At 38.1% G+C, this 22,188-nt stretch overlaps 1 long non-coding RNA gene across 1 annotated transcript in view; it reads right to left on the minus strand.

Moving 5' to 3' along the window:
- Window positions 1-1,623: 1,623 nt before the first annotated feature.
- Window positions 1,624-22,188, minus strand: part of LOC117300842 — a 54,441-nt gene continuing 33,876 nt past the window's right edge. Inside the window, exons 3-4 of the long non-coding RNA XR_004520226.1 lie at window positions 7,442-7,574; window positions 1,624-4,467 (exon numbers count right to left, since the gene is read on the minus strand). This is a non-coding gene — a long non-coding RNA (uncharacterized LOC117300842). The remainder of the gene's footprint in view (window positions 4,468-7,441; window positions 7,575-22,188) is intronic.

The following is a 22,188-nucleotide window of genomic DNA, read 5'->3' on the forward strand; positions in this document are numbered from 1 at the left end:
ATTCCTCAACCCCCCCCCCCCCCCACCTTCATTATCGATGATGCACACATAGAGTTCGTGCCCCATGCCACATTTCCTACCTCTGTTTTTACCCCATCGAATCTATCTATCCTGACTTCCCGTAATTGTCAAGTGAATTTCTCTAGAGCCGATACTTAAAAAAAAAAAAAGGAAACAAAAGGGAGACAAATTTGTCACGTTTTGGGCTCTACTAAGTCTCTTCTATTAATACGCATGTTGGTTGTTGATGGGAAAATAGTGTTACAACTGGTGTCTAGTGCGACACCTAACTTTTATTTAGATTCAGTTATTTATAGTGGTTCATTAATAGTACGTGATGAGATGGTACACTGCATGATTTATGGGCCAGCTGCTTAGCGGTCAAATGGTTACACAGTTACGTTTGCTATCAAGTCTGTGCTCAATTTGTGGCGTGTCATGGGCCGGTAAAGAGAACCGGATTCAAGCTCTGGTGTTTTGAGTGTTGGTTCAAGTCCCGGTGCTGACACTTGTGTCCTTAAGCAGGACACTCAAAGACACTGGACACTATTGATAATTGTCAAAAACCAGTCTTCTCACTTGGTGTATCTCATCATATCATAAAAATAACAAACCTGTGAAAATTTTAGCTCAATTGGTCTTCAGAGTTGCAATAATGAGAGAAAAAACACCCTTGTCATACAAAGTTGTCTGCTTTCATAAAACGCTTGATTTCGAGACCTCAAGTTCTAAATCTGAGGTCTCGAAATCAAATTCGTGGAAAATTACTTCTTCTCGAAAACTACTCCACTTCAGCGGGAGCCGTTTCTCATGAAGTTTTATACTACCAACCTCTCTCCATTACTTGTTACCAAGTAAGGTTTTATACTAATAATTATTTTGAGTAATTACCAATATAATGTCCACTGCCTTTAACCATGACTGCTTCGTAAAGTTGGGGAGGTAATGCTTTTTGCTCTAGCCAGGCTGCTGATGAATGATACCAAAGCCTACATCCGTAGACATTAAACTGTATATTGGATAACCCTGTTCTAGCCCCAGAAGGCAACGGCCCCTGACAAGATAGTTGATTGCATTCCTATCGTCAAAATTTTCATTCAGGCGTTGTGTGTCCGGTGACTTACATGACATGACAAAGTAACAATCCCATTATTAAGTGGACAGAACAATAGTTGTGTATTTACACAGTTTTTCTTCTCGTTTACTTTTGTTGTTTTTAGTTTAGCCAAGTACTATAATTCTTTGTATTTTTTGCTGTTTGTTTATTTTCTTGCAACTTCGATGACCAATCTGGCCCAAATTTTTACAGTTTTGTTATGTTATGCATAAAATGTTGTTTTTCATCAATAAGTTGGAATAGTGGTCTTTGAAAAATAACAATAATGTGTCCAGTGCCTCTAAACAAGGGTATCCCATACGTATAATAGTTGCATTTTATAATAAAGCGCGCCACCAAGAGTTTATCCCACAAAATCTGGCCATCATCTTGGATGGATGATGAGGCCCAAATAAAAGCTGCGATTGGCAGTTCCACCTGACTGTTTTGGTTTTAAATTCCAGCAAATGTGCAACATTGAGAAAAGGTAACACAACATCAAATAATAAAAAACAAGAGAAAGAGAGTTTTGTCAACGTGGTCACCCCGTTTATTTCACCAAAATGCATGAGAGAACATAATAATCAGTTAGTTAATCTACGCTAACATTGTTTGTGTGGTTTTAAATTGACGTTTTCCGTATTATTGCCTCACTGTGTCTGGTTCCTAGAATACCACGACGGTCATCACAGTGGTAATCCACCAAAGGGGGCAGTCTACTTCTCAGCCTCTCTATTTGGATAAGTGCAATGTTCCATAAACAGCAGTCGGCAGCGACGTGAAAAACACCTACAACCAAAATAAGTTTTGCACACGACACCGTACACGAAAACTCTATTAATGGACCGAACTAAACACTACCGTGTATTTTGTTTTATATATACATTGCCAGTATCTATGTTTTAAGTTTAGTATTTTAATAAGTTCTTCATAATAATATGGGACCGAAAGACGATGTATCATTCAGTATTCACCACAACAAAAATGCACTTAAAATTTGTCAAATATACCTCTTTCTTAAATCTTAAAGCTACCTTAAATTTTACTGTATATTTAATTCTTAAAACCTAGGACATGCATTTGCACCTGATGTACACTGCATGTAGTAAACCAATCAATTTAAAACTAAAAGGTGGATGATAAAACACAGGACAAAATGTTGTCAATAACGTTGTATAGAATATCGTGCTTAACAACATACTAAATGTAGGCGACCATCTATAGAATTATTCAATTCAATGGCACACATGTTATTATTTACATCTTGACATACAATTCAATCAACGGAGTTTGAAAATCCCTTTCTTAATTATACAGACAACACTATTGAAATATAAACATTAACGAAAGATCAGAATTTATATTGGTACTGTAAGGATTGCTGTTACAACACATCTCCTCAAAAACTGTTGTGTGCTGTACACTCAAATTTGTTGGATCCTTCCATTTCTTAAAACACAAAATGGAGGATGTACCAATCAGCTAGACATAGACCTTTTCGCAAATTACCATTGCGCAAACGCAGACTGTTGAACGAGGTGCACTCTGGGATAGATATGGATCAAATTTGATCACCAGCTAGACCACAATGCACCTAATTCCAAACTATACGCGCGCCCCAGTATTTGCGAAAAGGTCTATTTCACACATTGATCTCTACTTTGGTAGTCAATATAGTAGAGACCAATTATTTCACATCACTGACGTCACAAACCTGCCAGCCATCTTGGATTACAGTTCAAGTGTTGTACAGTCAAGCGGTAAACAACAATGGCGATGAGGAATAGTCGATAATAATGCAATATTTTACTTATGCATGATACTCAATAAGAAGTAATAACCTGAAAGAAAAGGGATTTCTGACTCGAGTAGAAATTAAAAAGCTGCAATTGTGTGTTTGTTTGGATTGACCCTGACTTTATATCATAAATTACTGGACATGCGCGTCATATACCCATTCTATTTTTAATTTAATGTGGCTGCACCATTATATTATGAAATCGACGTCACCAAAGCAATACCCTTCTTGGTTATGCCTCTTTGATTGATTTTTACTTGTAAAAAGTGACTTATTGGTTAGCAGTAGACATTAGACCGTTTTACCTTTCTTCACGGATGTCCAAATGTGAATGGATAAACTGTTTAATCATTTCGGACCTTGTCTGCCTTACTTATTGCAAGAAATTACAATTTTTGTATTTTCATTTATTTCAAATGCTGCAATATTTTGGGAGCTACATTTACGAAGTGTATGAGTTTCTACCTCTAATGATTGGTTTGGTTTGATTTCAGTTTTTGTTTGCGGGTGTGGGAGTGGGGTTGGGGGTAAAGAGAAGTCACGGTTACTTCGACCAGGTTGAACCTGCTTCAGATAGAGGTTTCAGGTTTCAGGTTTATTTCCACACCACAATTAGGTAGTACAATATAAAGGAAAACTACTTATCTGAACTTAGTAATAGTATGGGGAGACCAGACAAGAAGCCTAAGCTTGTACAAGGTCTGGCCTCTTCACCAGCTATACATGGGAAGTTTATGAAATGTGTGTACTCATGAAATACAGAACAATAAAGTTGAAGAGTAAACTGTCACTAAGCAGAAAAATGCGACTAGTACTGAGAACAATATTGATTATTAAAATAGTAATGGTGTTATTTGAAGACAATGGGATACTTTTGAATGCTAGGGTTCAGCAGACTTAAAACGCCATCGGTTACGAGCACATTAACAAGAAAAATGGGATTATACCTGGTAAGTCTGCTGCCACCTAGCGTTCAAAAAGTATGCCAGTGTAGAATCAGTTATTCCTGTTTTCTCCCGTTACGACCGACTTAATGTCACACACGTCTCTGAGGTCCATATCGAGGCAGGTACCTATAATGGTATGGTGCTCTATGAAAGATGAGCCATTCATATACTGATCTTAATGGATACGTCAGGGCATTTGACAAAAATGGCCTCAGTGCGAAAAAAAAGGTAGTGCGACTTATGCTAAATGAAATTCATCAAAAAATACTTGCTGACAGCTGACTGCAGTCACTTTTTGAAAAATATTACAGTAAACATTTTAAAAACCGTTAATAATAATTTAATATAATTCAAGTTTATCTACTATAGGCTTTCGGTAAAAATAAATAAACTTTGTTTTCAAAGTTCTCACACATCTTGTTTCAAACTTTCGATACTGTATTATATTAACCCCCCTGATCTTAAATAAATAAACTGTTAAACAAATAAATAAGTAAATAAACAACAAAGTGAAATTATTCTTAAGGAACCGTGTCTCTTCGCCATTAAAAACGTTATGCCTTCCTGACGTCATGTCCTGACTCCGCGAAATGTCGAGCTTCAGCTGTTGAACCTGTCAGCAGAATCTATTAGAAGACGAAAGAAAAGGGGAAAAACCGTCGTGATTAATTAATTCCAATGTAACATTGTGGACTTAGTGAATAGGGTCTGAAGGCAGGATGAAGCGAATAGGCGTCTGCCAGGGTGATTTATTGCTTGTGAAATCTCGGGAGAGTTCGCTGATGAATAGGATTATGAGCTTAGGATGGGATTTGAGCGGGAAAAGAACAAGTCATTATTGGAGAGCATGATGTATGACGGGGAATATAAACATCACCAAACGAGGAACTATTGAGCAAACCAACTACAGTTAACTCCCCCACACCTTTACAAACAGCGTTTGGCCATTACGTTACAGGACACCCATTGTTCCTGTGAAGCAATCCCTATTGGTTTTGTACACAATTAATGATTAGTGAGAAACCATAAAAACAAAGAACCGACTAGTGAGGACCTATTGTCCCTATTGAAAAATGTCCTCGGAGGGTAGGCTATACAAACACACACGCGTCCTTATGGATCACCATTGAGGGGTCCTGCAAAAGATTTCGCCATCTATTGACCTTTAAGATGGCGGCGTGGTGACGTCATCAACAAAAAAAGGGGGGGGGGTGGGGACAAATATTACAACGGCAGCAACGGCAGCACGACGGAGCTTGAGAGGCTTTTGATTAACATGGTTCATTTTCCCCCACAGGCGTCTTTACTACAGCGAAATGTTATTGTTCCATTACGAGACGTTAATCAATATTACATTCTTAATCGAACTTGATCCTTAGAAATATTTTGGTCATGTGAAGACGAGCGTGTTGGGCATTCCAGATAAGAGTGTGCACGTTCTCTGCATAATTGATGTATCAATCTCAAATTATGCGCTAATAAGAAAAGAGACTTCTATAGAAATTGTTTGTCTCAGCCGTTTCCAAGATCTGAAATGTTTCCCTAATGGTTTCTTTCAATTAGGACCGCTTTCTTCCCAGACGAACCGATTCTTCATTTCGTGTTCAAAGACAAAACAACACATGGAGTTATGAATCTCAGGCAGGCTTGGGGTAACTGATTGGGGTGACTACTCAACTCTTCCCCCTCCCCCCGAATTCGTCTTGATTTAAGCTCGCGAATCACTCGACAACAATGTAGAAAACATGAATGTTTCAACCCAGAAAAGGACACTTTAAAAAGTTGGCTGTACTAGACTACAATAAGATTGATAATGGATTTTGTGTGCCGTCATTTTCATCATTTTACTGTTTTTATTTGGGAGTTTCCATAGCTGTGTAAACAAGGATGGTTTCGACATCGGGGATTGGTTTCTCAGTGTTGGGGGAGGGGGTATGCTGGACGCCATTTTGGGTGTCAGGTCGGCACAGTAGTTTAGTTCCCCTGACCTTTCACCTTTATATACCCCTGTTCGAATCCAGCCTTAGACCCGGAGTCTGTTTCCGTCGTGTTGCTGTTGTTGTAATATTTGTCCCCACCCCCTTTTTTTTGGGGGGGGGGCGTGGTTGTTGGGCAGGTGGAGGTGACCAAAAGTTGCTTAATAAGAAGATCAAGTTGTAGCAGTTCTACTAATTTACAGCTTGATCAGGGGAGTGTCCGTGATCTTAAAATGCATCAATATTTACTGCTCTAGACATAAAATACAGACGAGCCGAAGTTTTTTATATCCATCCCCTAAACTGCGTCACTAATTTGGATTTTGACTAAGATCCCACCTGTCCACTTTTTCGAAGAATTAATTATTTATTTCCCCTCCCCCCTGAATTTTATTTACTATCTTGCGGATTATGTGGCTTTAAAGTCCAACAAACCCCAGGGAAAGCCAGCCATTCCAGTGGAATTCTCTGAATGTGTTAGAGGCATTCTAGCGTGCAGTATTTTGAAACGGTATGCTCCACTGCACAAGTTCGTTGCTCTGAGAGAAGTAGGTTCGTGTTGGAAGGAATGCACGTCTAGATGTTTTGTCTCACCGGACCCAAAACTAACCAACGGTTTGCACACAAGCTCGAGGAACAACACCCGATGTTTGTACAGGGGAGGACATGTTAATGCAGTTCAAATAAAAATGGTGCAAACCAAGTAAGTGTACTTTCATAGAAATTATGATAACAAGGTTTTTAATTAAAATTATTCGTGCCAGCTACAAAATGTGTTAATGAGTCATACATATAGAAACACCCTACACGATCTTAGCTCTGGCGTTGACTCTGCTAGCATGATGTTCGTACATATCCGGACCTCGTTGGTTAAGGGTGGACCTGGAAGGGGTTTGGGTTGAGGGATTGGTTTGCACGTAATTTTACACCGGGTAAAATGTATTATCTTTTTGCTATTTTCCCCCTCCTTGCTATGCCCGAAATGTCCGCGCTCTTTTTTAGAATGACAGCATCTCCACAATCGGTGATGGAAAGATGCTTGTCAAGTAGAACTAATTGCTTGGATAAAGTCACATCGTATTCTAGTCATCGAAAAGTTTATTTATGGTTTCCAATGCGTAAGACACATGACGGTCTGCGATGCGTCTGCTATGGCCGGCTGTCAGTTTACTAGTCAGAAATAGTGAACAGAGGCAAGGGAGGGTAAATCAAAATAAAGCAAGGGATTTGAGGTATGCATGGTTTGATAACGTAACTGTTAGGGCCTTGTCACACGAGACAACTTGTTCCAGGCAACTTGGTGGCAACCAACTGCAGTGCATACTACAGGACCATTTTGATAACGCATCGTCATTTTTCGAACATCGTCTTACGATCTACAGGAGCAATTAGCCTTTTTGAGGCATGGCAGACGTAATAGGAGTGTACTGTTTGGTTTGGGTGTATACACACAAATTTTACCCAAACCTTATAGTGTTGTAGCATTGTGTTCATCATTATCTCAAAAAGGCTTATTCAAATGTGAATTAATGGGTACTCTTTTTGGAGATTGAGTATAACTGGTTGCCTGTAAATTGCCTCGTGTGACGAGGGCGTTAAGGGATGTCGCATGAAATGTACATACCTTTAACGTCTTCTGGAGTTTGGTTTCAAGGCTGATGCCAGATACTTGCTTAAATGGTCGTTGTACCACATTCCCCGGACGTTGTCAATAGCGTTCAGACCCGTTGACCTCATTTGCTGACGTTTAACTGTACCTGCAATCAATAACAAAAACTTATAATCAATTAACAACATACGCCTCCACATAGAGCAGTGGCCACTATTGGCAATTACTCAAAATAATTGTTGTTAGCATCAAAATGGATAGAGCTGTTGATAGTATAAAACATTGTGAGAAACGGCTAACTCTGAAGTAAAGTAGTTTTCGAGAAAGTAGTAATTTAGCTAGAATTTTATTTCGAGACATACAGGACTATATTATGAAGGGTCGAAATCAAGCATCTCAGAATACAACTTCGTATGACAAAGGTAAATTTTCTTCCATTATTATCTCGCAACTTCGACGACCAATCGAGTTCAATGTTTTTTCAATGGTTCGTATTTTGTCCATAATTATGTTGAGATACACCAATTTAAGAAGATTGGTCTTTGACAACTACCAATAATGTCCAGTGTCTTGAACAACTAGACCACCGAGACCGCCGGTATAGCTACAATTCGAATCCTATGTTTTTAGCAGCGGGTATCCGCAAAATTTGCATCGCGGATAAATAATATTAATTTTAATTTTGCTATAACTTTCTTATTTAGATTGTTCTGATGGATTCCAGCAATGCTGCTGTCAGTTGTTTTTATGTCATCGGTGATCTGACTCTGCTCATCCGGACCTATCAAACAGTAAGTTCACCCAATCAAAACTCTTCTTGCTTATAGCATACTTGAAGATTGTAGAACTGCAGTACTTGCCTAAGATAAGTACCCTCTGCCTCTGGTAATGCAACTGCTGCAGTTTTGTTTTTCAAGTGTCTCTTAGTGTTTTCATCGGATAAGGCAATAATAATAAAACATCTCTGGGGTTGGAGTACTTAGGCACGACTTGCCGGCACCGGAACGATGAGACGGGTAATCCAATGACTATTTATCCCGGATTCATAGAAAAATACCCCCGGTATATAGTTAGCAACCAAAGCCTTTGAAGCTTTTAAGCAATTCCTGTGGATGAGATTCTCATTGGATCATGTATCGATGGCACAGCACAGATGACAAGGAGATCCCTTTCATCGGGTCCTCCTCTCTAATAATAAGAATCAATCTTGAAGAGAGCAAACTGGACTGACTTCTGAAAGGGTATCAAACTGCTACCACTGTGGGATCGTGAACGGATGGGAATTTCGGTTTAATGAGCTTCTACCTATTATATCGTTGCGGTATACCCACTGCCAAAACATAGGATTCGAACTGCCTCTAGCTACCGGGCAATCTCGGTAGTCTAGTTGGTAAGACACTGCAGACTCTAGAATTGCAAGGGTCGTGGGTTCGAATCCCATAACATGCCTGTGATATTTTGTTCACAGGACTCGGGAAAGTACTGACAGTGCTAACACACAATCGATCTATTGGTAAAAAACAAAATATTAACATTCTTTATCCCCGATGCAAATTTAACATCTGCAACAATAACAACAACAACAACAATATCACTTACAACAACTGCAAATCAACAGTCACCATCATTTACTTCATTGTACACTCTTTTTTTTCTTTTTTTTTTTCCTTCTCTTTTTTTAAATTGGTTTCTTTAAAGGATTTGGGTACCTTTTCAAAATGTCCATAGATTTACATTAAACTTACAGGGCTTGAAGATAATGATAGTGGAAAGCTTCCCTTCAAATTTTACTTACTGAGGTGCTGTAGTTTTTGAGAAATTAGTAAAACAATGTCATGAAAATACGTTTGTAAATGATTAAAATAATTTTCGTCTCATGAGACGAAAATTATTTTCAGGACATTGTTTTCTCATTTCCCAAAAACTACAGCACCTCAGCACGTAATATTTTCAGGGAAGCTTTCTACTATTATTATCTTCAAACTGTGTAAGTTTAGTGTAAATCTGTGGACGTTGTGTTTTTTGTCCTACACAAGTTACATAGACCATTTAAAGGTGGTCGCGGTTTTGAGATATCGCCAAAACTCCGGAGGGAAACATGTCAATGGAGGAATAATTAAGAGAAAACTGTAAGAAGTGTTAACGGTAACGCCTTCTTATATTATTCATTTTTGGGGGACAAGAAGTGGTGTATTTTTTTTATATTATTTTTTTGGCAGTACTTTGAAATTTATGTTTCTCAAAATAAATTATACTATTCTAACTACGTAATAAGATGTTTTTTTGCTTTATTTTTTAAACCTATTAATACTACTAAATAATATAATATTATCGTTTTTGCCTCTCTATTTTGGTGTCTGTTATAAATATTAAAAGTAATGCTATAATATTAGTGAAAACAACTATATAACAACATGTTTAAAGCACCCGATGCATAAGCCTCTCAGCGCATAAAGAGAACGATGGAGTTACAATGAGTGAAAGATTGATTACGAGTAAGCAGATTACCATAAGAAGCTTTAAACAATTAGAAAAAACCCTACTCATTGGCCCATCGGCTGATTTACCGCTTACATGGAAAATCAAGTATACCAAATAATAAAGTACATTGGAAACTGACTATCTAGGAAACGTAGCGAGCTCAGTTTGGTTGGATGTTGGTAGTGAAGTTAATAACGAGCCATAAAGCGAAATCGGTAGTCCAAGGTTAACAAGCATGACAGTTTTATTTTTAAGAATTGAGAGGTCTCACGAATTCCAAAAATCTACCCCGCGGTAGTAGACACGTGAGACAGTTCTCTAAAGAACAAACTAAACCTGGCAAGTATAGATTACGCAAACCAAATATTGATACCTCGCCGTGCAATGCCTTAAATCCCATACTCGAGACCAAAAATAATTCAAAAAAGACGAGGGAAACAAATAGCTCGTTTTAGGTAAACAGTTTGAATGAATGTTACAAAAAGACAACATTAAAGACAATGATGCACCGGAAGCAAACTTTACAGCGCCACAAATTTCAGCGGATCATGCACCGGCAATTAATAAGTTATTTTGGTATGTGTGTGTCAGTTCAATGTCCCATTCCTGCCTGTCGTTAATAAATAGTGGTAACTACATTGCGTGTATAGTTTTTGCTCCAGGAAAAAAAATACATTCAATCAAATAAAAAGTTCTGCTCTCCGCCCTCCTTAGGCAATATCACTTCTAATCTATCACCCACGAAAAAACAACCCACACCTAACTATTATTTCCCGGAAACCTAATAGGTCAACCTTGTTCCCCTATAGGAATGTAAGTAGCCTCTACTAAAACACACACCTTTTTTTATCTGACACCCCTCACTCGTGGGAGATTCTGTACGGGGTCTTTACTACTCTTAGTGTACCACAGAGTGTGTGTCTGCATATACTGCTGAATCAAAACCCCACCATCTTGCATACATATTACATAGCACGTGGTCAAATAACCCCAAGCCTGGCCACACCTCGTCTACATTGTTTTACCCTTGGGCTTTATTTCCCAAGTGATTCATAGAGACTTCATCAACTTTGTTTTGTGTTCTTTTTTTTGTGTACCAGCGATTTCAGAATTATAAATTTGTTCATTTCACGATCGGGGCTTTTTCACTTGAAATCAAATTCGTGGAAAATAACTCCTTTCTCGAAAACTCCGTCACTTCAGAGGGAGCCGTTTCTCACAATGTTTTATATTATCAACCTCTCCCCATTACTCGTTACCAAGTAAGGCTTTATGCTAATAATTATTTTGAGTAATTACCAATAGTGTCCACTGCCTTTAATATACCACCAACATGTACCGAGCTTTGATGAAAGCGAGTAAAACATAAATAAAGAAATTTAAATTATTTTATCAACAGCGAGATTTCATTTTATCGTTCCTGTGAAATCCGCCATTAGAGTCACCGGCATTGATTGAATTAATGCTCTTGGATACCGCCATAGTAGGTCACCTGCTACAAAGGATAATTCCAAATTCTTTTTGACAGGCCGCCTAGAACCGGGTCGAAGCTCGTAGCTTGTAAATTGCAAAAGGAAAAATCTAAAAATGCTTTACAACAATGTCTTTGAAATGCAGCAGCCTTAACTCCGACAAAACAACAATACCGCATTGGATTTGATTTAATACCATTGTTTCCCGTTTGTACGGTGGTAGATAGTGACCGGCTTAAAACTGTTTTGAATTAAACAAATTGATGTTTAAGTTACTGAATAAATATAGTGTGTATCGTTTAAAGGCACTGGACACCTTTAGTAATTTGTCAGAGACCATTATTCTCCACTTATCATGGTGTTTCCCAACATATGCATAACATAAAAAATCTTTTAAAATTTGGACTCAGTATTGAACATTGAAGTTGCAAGAGAATAATGCAAGAAAAGAACACCCTTGTTATACAAATGTTTGTGCTTAAAGATCCAAAAACAAAAGGCTTCGGGCTTGAAGGCATTTAATTATTTAGGTGAGAAATTGCCTCTTTCTCAAAATGTATGTAACATCAGAGGGAGCCGTTTCTCATATTGTTTCGTAATATCAACAGCTTTCCATTGTTTGTTACCAAGTAAGGTTGTTCTGCTAAGACTGATTCTGAGTAAATGTCAGTAGTGTACGTGTGCCTTTATCACTAGATGAAGCAGTGTTCTTTATGTTCCACTTTATGTCAGTGTGAAAACAAACAAAAAGCATAGAAATTCAATAACAGTCAAAACCCATTTATTTCATTCCACATTTTTACTTTGAAATTGATTTCAACAGAACCAGTTCAGCTGTACAAATCATCTTGCCCAGCATTCATGTTTTCTTTCCCTGGGGATCATCTTTAACTGAGAGGGGAAACACAGCATTTATGCCCCACATCCCCTCTGGATGTTTCCCTCAGTCCGTATTTGTTCGGGGAAATAAAGAAATAATAGAAAACCCGCCGTCGCCGCCAGTTGAAAAAAGATGATCAAAGACGAACGCAAGGTTTACGCAAGAGCAAGTTGCAACACTAATGAAACATGGCGTTTAAGGGTGTTGCAAGACGGGGTATAGCATCTTGGGGCGACCACTTTACAGTGAAGCATCCCTTAGCTGCCTGCGCCAGTGCGCCAACCCTGCAGGGCTTGAACATGGTATCTGCGAATTGAAGACACGATGGAAGTGTAAAAAGGGTCCCGTAAGTGGTTAATCGTGTAACTCATCCCTGTGGATTGAACTGGCAGAAACATCAAGCGTCTCGGTGCATTTGTAACAACGAAAAGCTAAAAATCCGCGAATCAATTTGCAACATCGAAATGGTTTGTACTCTTTCTTCATTGAAGTATGGAAATTAATATAATTTTGAATTGAATAGAATTGAATTTAATTGAATTGAAGGCACTCTGGGCTATTGGTAGTTATACTCAAAATAATTGTTACCGTAAAAACTCACTTTGGTAACGAGCAATGGAGAGAGCTGTTGGTGGTATACAACAGTGTGAGAAACGGCTCCCTCTGAAGTCACGTATAGTTTTTGAGAAAGAGGTTATTTCTCACTCAAATATTATAATGGCTTCAAGCCTGAAGTCTTTCATTTCTTTTTAGGGATCTGAAAGCACACACATTTCTGCAGCAATATAATTTTCGTTCTTTTTCTCTTGCAACTTTAACGACAAATAGAGTCACAATTTTCACAGATTTGTAAAATTATGCATAAGTTGGAAAACCCCACGTGAGAATTGGTTCTTGACAATTACCAAAGGTGTCAAGTGACTCTGAGGGCTTTCAACTCAAGTTACTGACCCACATTACGCATCTTCATTTAACGTCTTACAAATTTTGTTTTTGAAGTGGGCAACGAAATTTAAATTGAAGAAAAAGTAGCATCACCCGTGGGTCAATCAGGTGCTATATTAAACACTGCTTTGTTATTATTTAATTGAATATACACTATGAGGACAATAACATACGTACTCACAAGGGGTGGGCACTGTAATTTGACTACAAGCATTCCGCGCACAAAATACTCTGGAGGGAAACTGACAAGGAATCCTTTGAAAAGTATTTGTGGAAAAACATTTGAGGCGGAGGTATCATTTTACAAGAGTGGGTTTACGTTAAGGACCTTCGGCTTTTACCCCGTGGGAGGCGAACCATTCAATCTATTCATTTGGGATTTTGTTTTGTCGAAAGAGCAAACAAGCAATGAGTAATCAAATAAACCGACTTTATAATGTGTAGGTGACGGTTGGGTTCACTCGTGGTCTATTAATAAACCGATTCTGTCATGTATTTCAGACTTTTTGAAATTGTTATCTCTTTTATTTTTTATTTCCCCGTTGATTTTTTTTTTTTTATAGGTGCTGTATTTCCTTATTCTTTTTAGACTGTAGGTCTAGTTAAATTCTCTATTCCTCATACCTTTACCCAACTTGACTTACTGAACATAATTTGTTCTTGTTGTGGTATCACATTCTAAACCAACAAAAGCTGAGCTGGGGCGGGTCTTTTTCAGATTTTGTTTTGTACAAACCGCCAGTGGCTTAAACATTTGAAAAATACTGCACAAACGAAAAGTTTGAAATCCAGTTTGAAATCCAACAACCAGTTGAAATCCCCTATTTAGAATCACCACAAACTTCCTTAAACTATACCACAATATATTGACTTTACCAGCTGATCAAAGCCCCTTTCAATGCCCAGTGTACCGCTTTTGTATATGGACGATTCATTACTTCTGAAGGCTGGTAAACTGATTGCTTTTGTCGGTCTCATCACTCCTTTCTAACAAAATTATATTAAGCGGAAATCAGGCCACGGGTCCGACTGTGCAACGAACAATCCACAAACAGTAATAGATTTCTCTCGAGCATTGTCAGTTTAACTTATTATCAAATCCCATAAATCTGACAGGAAGCGAGAGTTGCTTTTGAAAAGGTGCATTAAACAATAATAGCAGAGGCCTGGACAACCCTTACAGAGGACGGGCGGGGAAATTATTCAATTCTGACGGGATCTGCGACTCGCCAACACGCCGTGAAAATTTGTTTAAATTAGGTGCGAAAATCGTTCAGATTTGGCGCGAAATAATACTCCGAGTTATCACAGGTGACATTTAGTCAGCAGTGCTAAGGATATTAATTTTGGTTTCATCCATTATACACCGATGAGTGTTAGCACTGTACACTCAATACTTTACCGAACTCAGTGAAAACAAATTACATGCATATTACTCGGGTGGGATTCGAACCCACGATCTCTGGAATGCTAGAGCAGTGTCGTACCAAGTGTCAAACCCCACCCGAGTAACATGCCTGTGATATTTTTTCACAGGACTCGGGAAAGTACTGAGTATACAGTGCTAACACACATCGGTGTATGGGTAAAAACCAAAAATTAATATTCTTTATCCCCGATGCAAATTTAACATATATTATATCGTTGCGGTACCCGCTGCCAAAACAATAGGATTCGAACTGCCTCTAGCTGCCGGGCAACCTCGGTAGTCTATAGTTGGTAAGACACTGCTCTAGAATTGCAAGGGTCGTGGGTTCGAATCCCACCCGAGTAACATGCCTGTGATTTGTTTCACAGAGCTCGGGTAAGTACTGAGTATACAGTGCTAACACACATCGGTGTAAAATCAAAACTCATGTTGGTTATCCCCAATTCAAACTTTCCAGCTTTAAAGGCAGTGGACACTATTGGTAATTACTCAAAATAATTATTGGCATTAAACCTTTCTTGGTGACGAGTAATGGGGAGAAATTGATGGTATAAAACATTGTGAGAAACGGCTCCCTCTGATGAAGTGCCATAGTTTTCGAGAAAGAAGTAACTTTCCACGAGTTCGATTTCGAGACCTCAGATTTAGAACTTGAGGTCTCGAAATCAACCATCTAAACGCACACAACTTCGTGTGACAAGGGTGATTTTTCTGTCACTATTATCTCGCAACTTCGATGACCGGTTGAACCCAAATTTTCACAGGTTTGTTATTTTATGCAAATGTTGAGATACACCACGTGAGAAGACTGGTCTTTGACAATTACCAATAGTGTCCACTGCCTTTAAAGTACTATAACTTAGATAAGAATCCTCGAACACAAAAAGGTCGCCTAAACTACGACAAGATAAGATGAGATTTAGAAAAATCCTCCCACCCCGACACACATACATTCACCCTTAGGCAGTTGCATGTAATCCACCTCTTCCCAGCTTCTCTACACGTGTGGCTACATAACTTGTAACCTAGGGCCATTTCGCAGCTTATAAAGACGAGAAAGACAATGTTTATTTTGAATTTTGTCGACGGGGAGTTATTTTGATTGAATAATGGTGTCTAGAGCGTTGGGGCGTGTTTTCTATTTCAATTCTAGAGAGTAAACGTTTTGATTGAATCTTTTGAGAAATGTTTTTCTTCTTGGAAATTAATAAAAGTGCGCAACACGCTCAGCTGAAACCCCTTAAAGAAAAAGACGAAGAAATGTACACTATGAATTAAAGACACTGGACACATTTGGTAATGGTCAGAGACTAGCCTTCTCACTTGGTGTATCTCAAAATATGCATAAACTACCAAACCTGGGAAAATTTGAGCTCAATCGGTTGTCAAAGTTGAGATAACAATGAAAGAAAAAAACACCCTTGTCACAAGAAATTTTGCGTTTTCGGATGCTTAATTTTGAGACCTCAAATTCTAAATCTGAGGTCTGGAAATCAAATTCGTGGTTAATTCAGTATTCTCACTTCGTGTATCTCAACATAATATGCAGAAAATAACAAACCTGTGTACATTTGGGCTCAATTGGTCATCAAACTTGCAAGAAAATAGTGATATCCTCGTTGCACAATGTGTGTGCTTTCAGATGCATAATAAAATGCTTCAGGCTTGAAGTATTTTAATATTTGAGTGAAAAATAACAGCTTTCTCAAAAAAAACTAAGTTACTTCTATAAGGGAGCTGTTTCAGAAGGTAAGTTGACAGAGGGACAAACTCGAACAAATTGCTCGGTATACTTTTAAATATGAACAGTCAGGGAAGCTAACTCAAAAATATATAAACAACACAAAAACAACAAACAACAGTAACAACAACAACACCAACAATTGCAGCATCAATATCAACGTCAACAGCAATGGCAGCAACAACATCATCAAGAACAAGAACAAGAACAACAACAACAACAAAACATGAGGTTTCCGTGCCTTAATAATTAAATGTACCGTTACCGTGCTAATTGTTCCATTAACAAGATGCACATGGAGCAATGGGGTCAATTGCATTTTATTAAGATGAAGGTCCCAGCTCCACGTTCTCACCACGCGGGATGGTATAACACTTGGTCGATTTTTTCCCCCTAAGTGAATCACTGTTTGACAAGACCAAGGGAACTATGCATTTTCCCTGTGTTCAAATTATGATTGATGGTTGGCATAGTCATGTTTTTGATTATAGATCACGAAATGCGTTATAAAGATAACACAATCATTCGTGTATACGCGTTTACGCGATAATGCAAAATAAAACTTGGCTATAAATCATTCTCGTTGACGCAGATCAAGTTGTGATGGGCTTCATTCACTAATCGAGTAATATACACATTATTCCTGAATTGACTACTGACATAGCGTAGAGAACCAATTTAATAAAAAGCATTTGCTAATTTAGTATGTGATTCCTAGCTTACATTAGCTAGCCCTAATTGCTCCACAACATTGTTTACACGCGATGAAATAATATTTATACAGAAACTGTCGTTCAATATGTTTTTCATTTTGGAGGTTTATTCCGGGGACATTGGGTTGCACGGCTTGGCCTAAAAGGCAGACCATCGACGTCCGAACCTTTAGATATTGAGCGTTGCATTGTGCCCAGTGGCGTTGTGTATGCTCGCAGTTAAAGGAACATTGAATAAATGGTTTTTGCTAACAACGCAGTTACCGACATTGTGAGCACTTTATGTAATCCATCATGTTATACTTATGACAAACCTGTAGAAATTTGAGACGATCGACCATCTGGGTCACACGCAAAAAAAGAAGTTTAAAACCGAGTACACATTTTTCATGACATCAATTAAAAATAAATGAATAAAACGTTCAAGCAAAAAACTCCAAACCGAAATTTAATTTTATTTAGTTCTCATCGAGGGTTGTTTTTTACTATCATCATCGTTATACCGTGTAAAAATTTTATGTAAATCTGTGAACTTTGTGTTCCATTAATTTTATTATTACAAATTCAGTAATGTCCTTTATACTTCGCTTATATAAAGTAGCCTGTGGTGGTACCCACTTACAATGGGCCATTCGCTGACGTGCAAAACAGTTAAGGACACTGGCCACTACTGGTAGCTGTCAAAGACCAGTCTTCTCATATGCATAAAATAACAAACCTGTGAAAATTTGAGCTCAATCGGTCGTCGAAGTTGCGAGATAATAATGAAAGAAAAATCCCTTGTCACATACACGAAGTTACGTGCGTTCAGATGCTTGATTTCGAGACCTCAAATTCTAAGCCTGAAGTCTCGAAATCAAATTCGTGGAAAATTACTTCTTTCTCGAAAACTGCTCCACTTCAGAGGGAGCCGTTTCTCACAATGTTTTATACTACCAACCCCTCCCCATTACTCGTTACCAAGTAAGGTTTTATGCTCATAAATATTTTGAGTAATTACCAAAATTGTCCACTGCCTTTAAAGTCTCTAAACGGTTGCGCGTCAAGACCGGAAAAAAAAACTGCGAGAAAGTAAGAACGGGCTGACGAAATGAAGCGTGCCGTCTAAAGAATGCCCTATGGCTATATCTTAGAACAAGAATCGACAACAGTTTATGTTTATCGATTGCTTTAGACATAAACGCCATACGCTACTACGAGACATCAGTTGGGTCTACTGAGCTTTCTCGCCTTTTAAAACTCCCCAGATCGCACTTGTTTTCCCCTCGTTCCCTTTTTGCGCTTCTAGTTTGCAAAAGGGCTAGTTAGGTTAGCTCTGCGGCAAGACGCAAGATTGCGTTACTAATGATTCAGAGAATGGGTTAAAGTAGAAGTAGAAAACAACCTGTTAGCGAATGATGACATGGTGACAGGGCGTACGTGGTTGTATTGACGTAATATTTGCGCGCGAGTTTTTCCCGCCCTTTCTCAAGTGCACTAGACAGTTAATCCATGTTGTTTTGAGCGAGCGGTATGTTTGGCTTTTCAAAGCCCGTCATCTGTCGTTAAAGGAACACGTTGCCTTGGATCGGTCGGTTTGGAACCGTTTTTTATAAAATGCATATGGGTAGAAAGATGTTGTAAAAGTAGAATACAATGATCTACACAAACATGCCTCGAAATTGCACGGTTTTCCTTTTACATCGTCGATAACACGGTCGGCCATTTATGGGAGTCAAATTTTTGACTTCCATAAATGGCCGTGTTAGTTCGCACAGTAAAAGGAAAACCACGCAATTTCGAGGGCAATGACAGAAGAAAAAACCCCACCAATGTTGCATTACTTTGTGTGCTTTCAGATGCATGATAAAAAGCTTCAGCTGAAGTATTTCTTTATTTGAGCGAGAAATTATCTCTTCTACCATAAACTACGTTACTTCAGATGGAGCAGTTTCTCTCCCAATGTGTTATACTGCCAAAAGCTCTTCATTGCCAACATTTATGTTGAGTAATTAACAATAGTACATGCCTTTAAAAACACACCAACGGAATCCAAACTTACATAATTAAAAGAATCAATCTTCTACAGAGGTATTAAGTTCGACTGGAGTGCATGCTTTCGAAAAAATAAACGGGCTGGCTATAAATGTGGTCTGTTGTGGATCTATACGAGAGAGTTTTACATGTCCCCCGAAACATGACAAATTGGACTGTAAAAAGACACCTGCAATGTTCTTCCTCAATTTTGTAAAAAAACACACACAACCTAACAAATTGAAAGCTTATCTAGTCGATCTTTTAAAATGTATCTAGATATAGAAAGTAGGCCTGCCCAGTTGAATAAGTTTAATCAACATTGCATTGGATCCAGTGGTGCTTAAGGCCCCGGAAATTATTCGATGTTGTAATAATGTGTTGAAATGTGAGTAATGAAGTGGTAGGAAGACATGTGGCGGAAGGCTGTTGTTCAATTTAAAGGCAGAAGCCTTTTTGAGGTATGGCGGACGTGATAGGAGTGCACTGTTTTGGTTTGGGTAGCATTGTGTCCGCCATATCTCAAAAAGACTTATTTGGCAAGTTTGGTAATATTGTCTACGACCAGTATTCTAACTATTGGTGTATCCCAAAATGTGCACAACATAACGAATCTGTGAACATTTTGTCTCATTGGTCAACGAAGTTGTAAAAGAGTAATGACATAAAAAAAACACCCTTGTTGCAGACATTTGTGTGCTTCCGGATACCTAAAAGGGCCCCAGCCCAGATGCATTTTGAATTATAATTGAGCATTTTCTATAAAAACGTACTTCTAGTATTCAAATTGTGGGGATAAAATGCGATACTTGTCTGTGGTAGTTTGAAGTGAATCTCTCATAATGCATCAAACATCCAAAGCCGTTTTACTTCATACCACGTACGTTTTTAATGACATCAGTGTTTGGAGTCATTTCCAAATGTTATAAAACAGACCCGGGTTAACGTGCAATGTGCTGTACACGACAGCTTTGTGTAGTCGCGCTGGCCGGTAGATATGAACGGGTGTGCCACATTCAGCGTCAGCCATATTACCTCAACGTCATGTACACGTGTGGATTAAAAAAGGAAAGTGATCAAGTAATTTCCAAAGGCTATAAATATCACAATAATGCGAGGAATAATCTGTTAGGTAGACAGACGAAGAATGAAAGATAATGTGTAGAGTCTTGAACAATCTTAAGCGAGATAGACAGTGGCAAATCCTGAAAACATTTTCTAAAAGAAATTATAAAAGCTGGATTATAGATGGCATAAACGCGTGTCAGTGGTATCACTCCGCCGAGACAACGAAGATACAGTGTGTGGTTGATCCGTCTCCAGGTACAATAACCATGGAGGAAGCCTTCCTCCATGCAATAACTAACATTATGTACAAAATAAAAGAATTTAAACGTATTATCCTACTATTAAACCCTCTTTTCACTTGAAATGTTGCAGATGAAATAAATAATAATAATAATAACAACAACAACAACAATTGTGAAAAAAAAAAGAAAAAAAAGTTGGAAATGAAATAAAATAAAATAATAATAATAATCAAGTACAGTTCCTACCTAAAAATCACCCGCATTGTATGTTCTTCAAAACCTTGTTTTAAAGGTGTACGTGCAACACGTGCAGAAACACCTCTTGCTATTATAGTCATGTGAAAACTAAGGTTAATACGGTTTTTTTTTAAGCTGAGCGTTGCTTTTCCCACCCTTCAATGTCTCATTTATAGGGTACACATAAGTCGCGGTCGTTAACAAGCGTCGATGACGATAACCATCGGTGGAAATTAGCAGATGTGACGCAAGAGCTGTCCCATTCCGTTATCAGAACCCAAACGCACCGGTAAAATTATGATCGCAATATTCCTAGCAAAGGTGGACCGGATACGTTAAAGTGCAATAACACCGATGGTGTATCAGCACAAGTTATATGCACGTAACTACTAATCATTCCCCGACGTAAGGTGTGACTCAGCTGCCCAGGTGTGGCGGGAAGTTAAGGACGTGAAATTGGCGGGAACTTCTCTTTACACTTTTTGTGTAATGTCACTTTTGAGACTGGCCGACGTGTTGTGGTAGCTGTACTCATATTGTTGCATACCGTCCCGTACACGTTTGATAGTCAGTTTATGAGATATGCTTTTATTTATATATACAATACAGTAATAATAAGAGCCAATCAAACTTTGGTATCTCTCTATCTAGACATATTGTTTTGAACCATAAGGCACTCACCAGCAGAATGACACACATAAAATATTATCTTAATGTAAAATGGTGAAAAACACCACTCTTTACATTCCGAGTTGTCCCTTAAATAGCTCTTTAAAGAGTGGTGGTTATTGCACTTTCTTCAGTAAGAGGTGTTTCACTCCAGGACAGAGTGAAAAATCACTCAAAGCGATGCAAACTTCAATCTAAAAAAGTGGAAGACCACTCAAAAAAGAGTTGTCCCTCATATGGCTGTTCAAAGAGTGCTTTTTTACTCTTTTACATTAAGAGAATACAAGTATAGCATCTTAACCTAACAGTCAAAACAGTCTGTTCAGAAGAGAGATATGCCAAAGTTTGATTAGCTATTATTCTGAATTTATTGTATTATAACTCTACAGAAATGTATCGAGCACCGTGAATTGTGATAAAAGACGATTTAATTTGATATTATTATATATACATGTGCATATATATTTGTGATCTCTGGGTTAATTTTTTTTTATTGAACTAACCCCCCAGAACAAACAGCAACAACAGCGACAGTAACAACAGCGACAGTAACAACAAAAAAAAAAACAACAACAACAACAACAACAACAACAACAACAACAACAACAACAACAACAACAACAACAACAACAACAACAACAACAACAACAACAACAACAACAACAACAACAACAACAACAACAACAACAACAACAACAACAACAACAACAACAACAACAACAACAACAACAACAACAACAACAACAACAACAACAACAACAACAAAACGGAACAAACCCCCATACCCAAAAGGGTTACAGCAATAGCACCATTTAAACTTGTAATACAACAAAGAAGGAGAGGTTAGCAAGAACAAATATATTAAATTAATA

This window comes from Asterias rubens, chromosome 16, assembly GCF_902459465.1.
Source record: "Asterias rubens chromosome 16, eAstRub1.3, whole genome shotgun sequence".
In the NCBI taxonomy this organism is placed as follows: Eukaryota; Metazoa; Echinodermata; class Asteroidea; order Forcipulatida; family Asteriidae; genus Asterias; species Asterias rubens.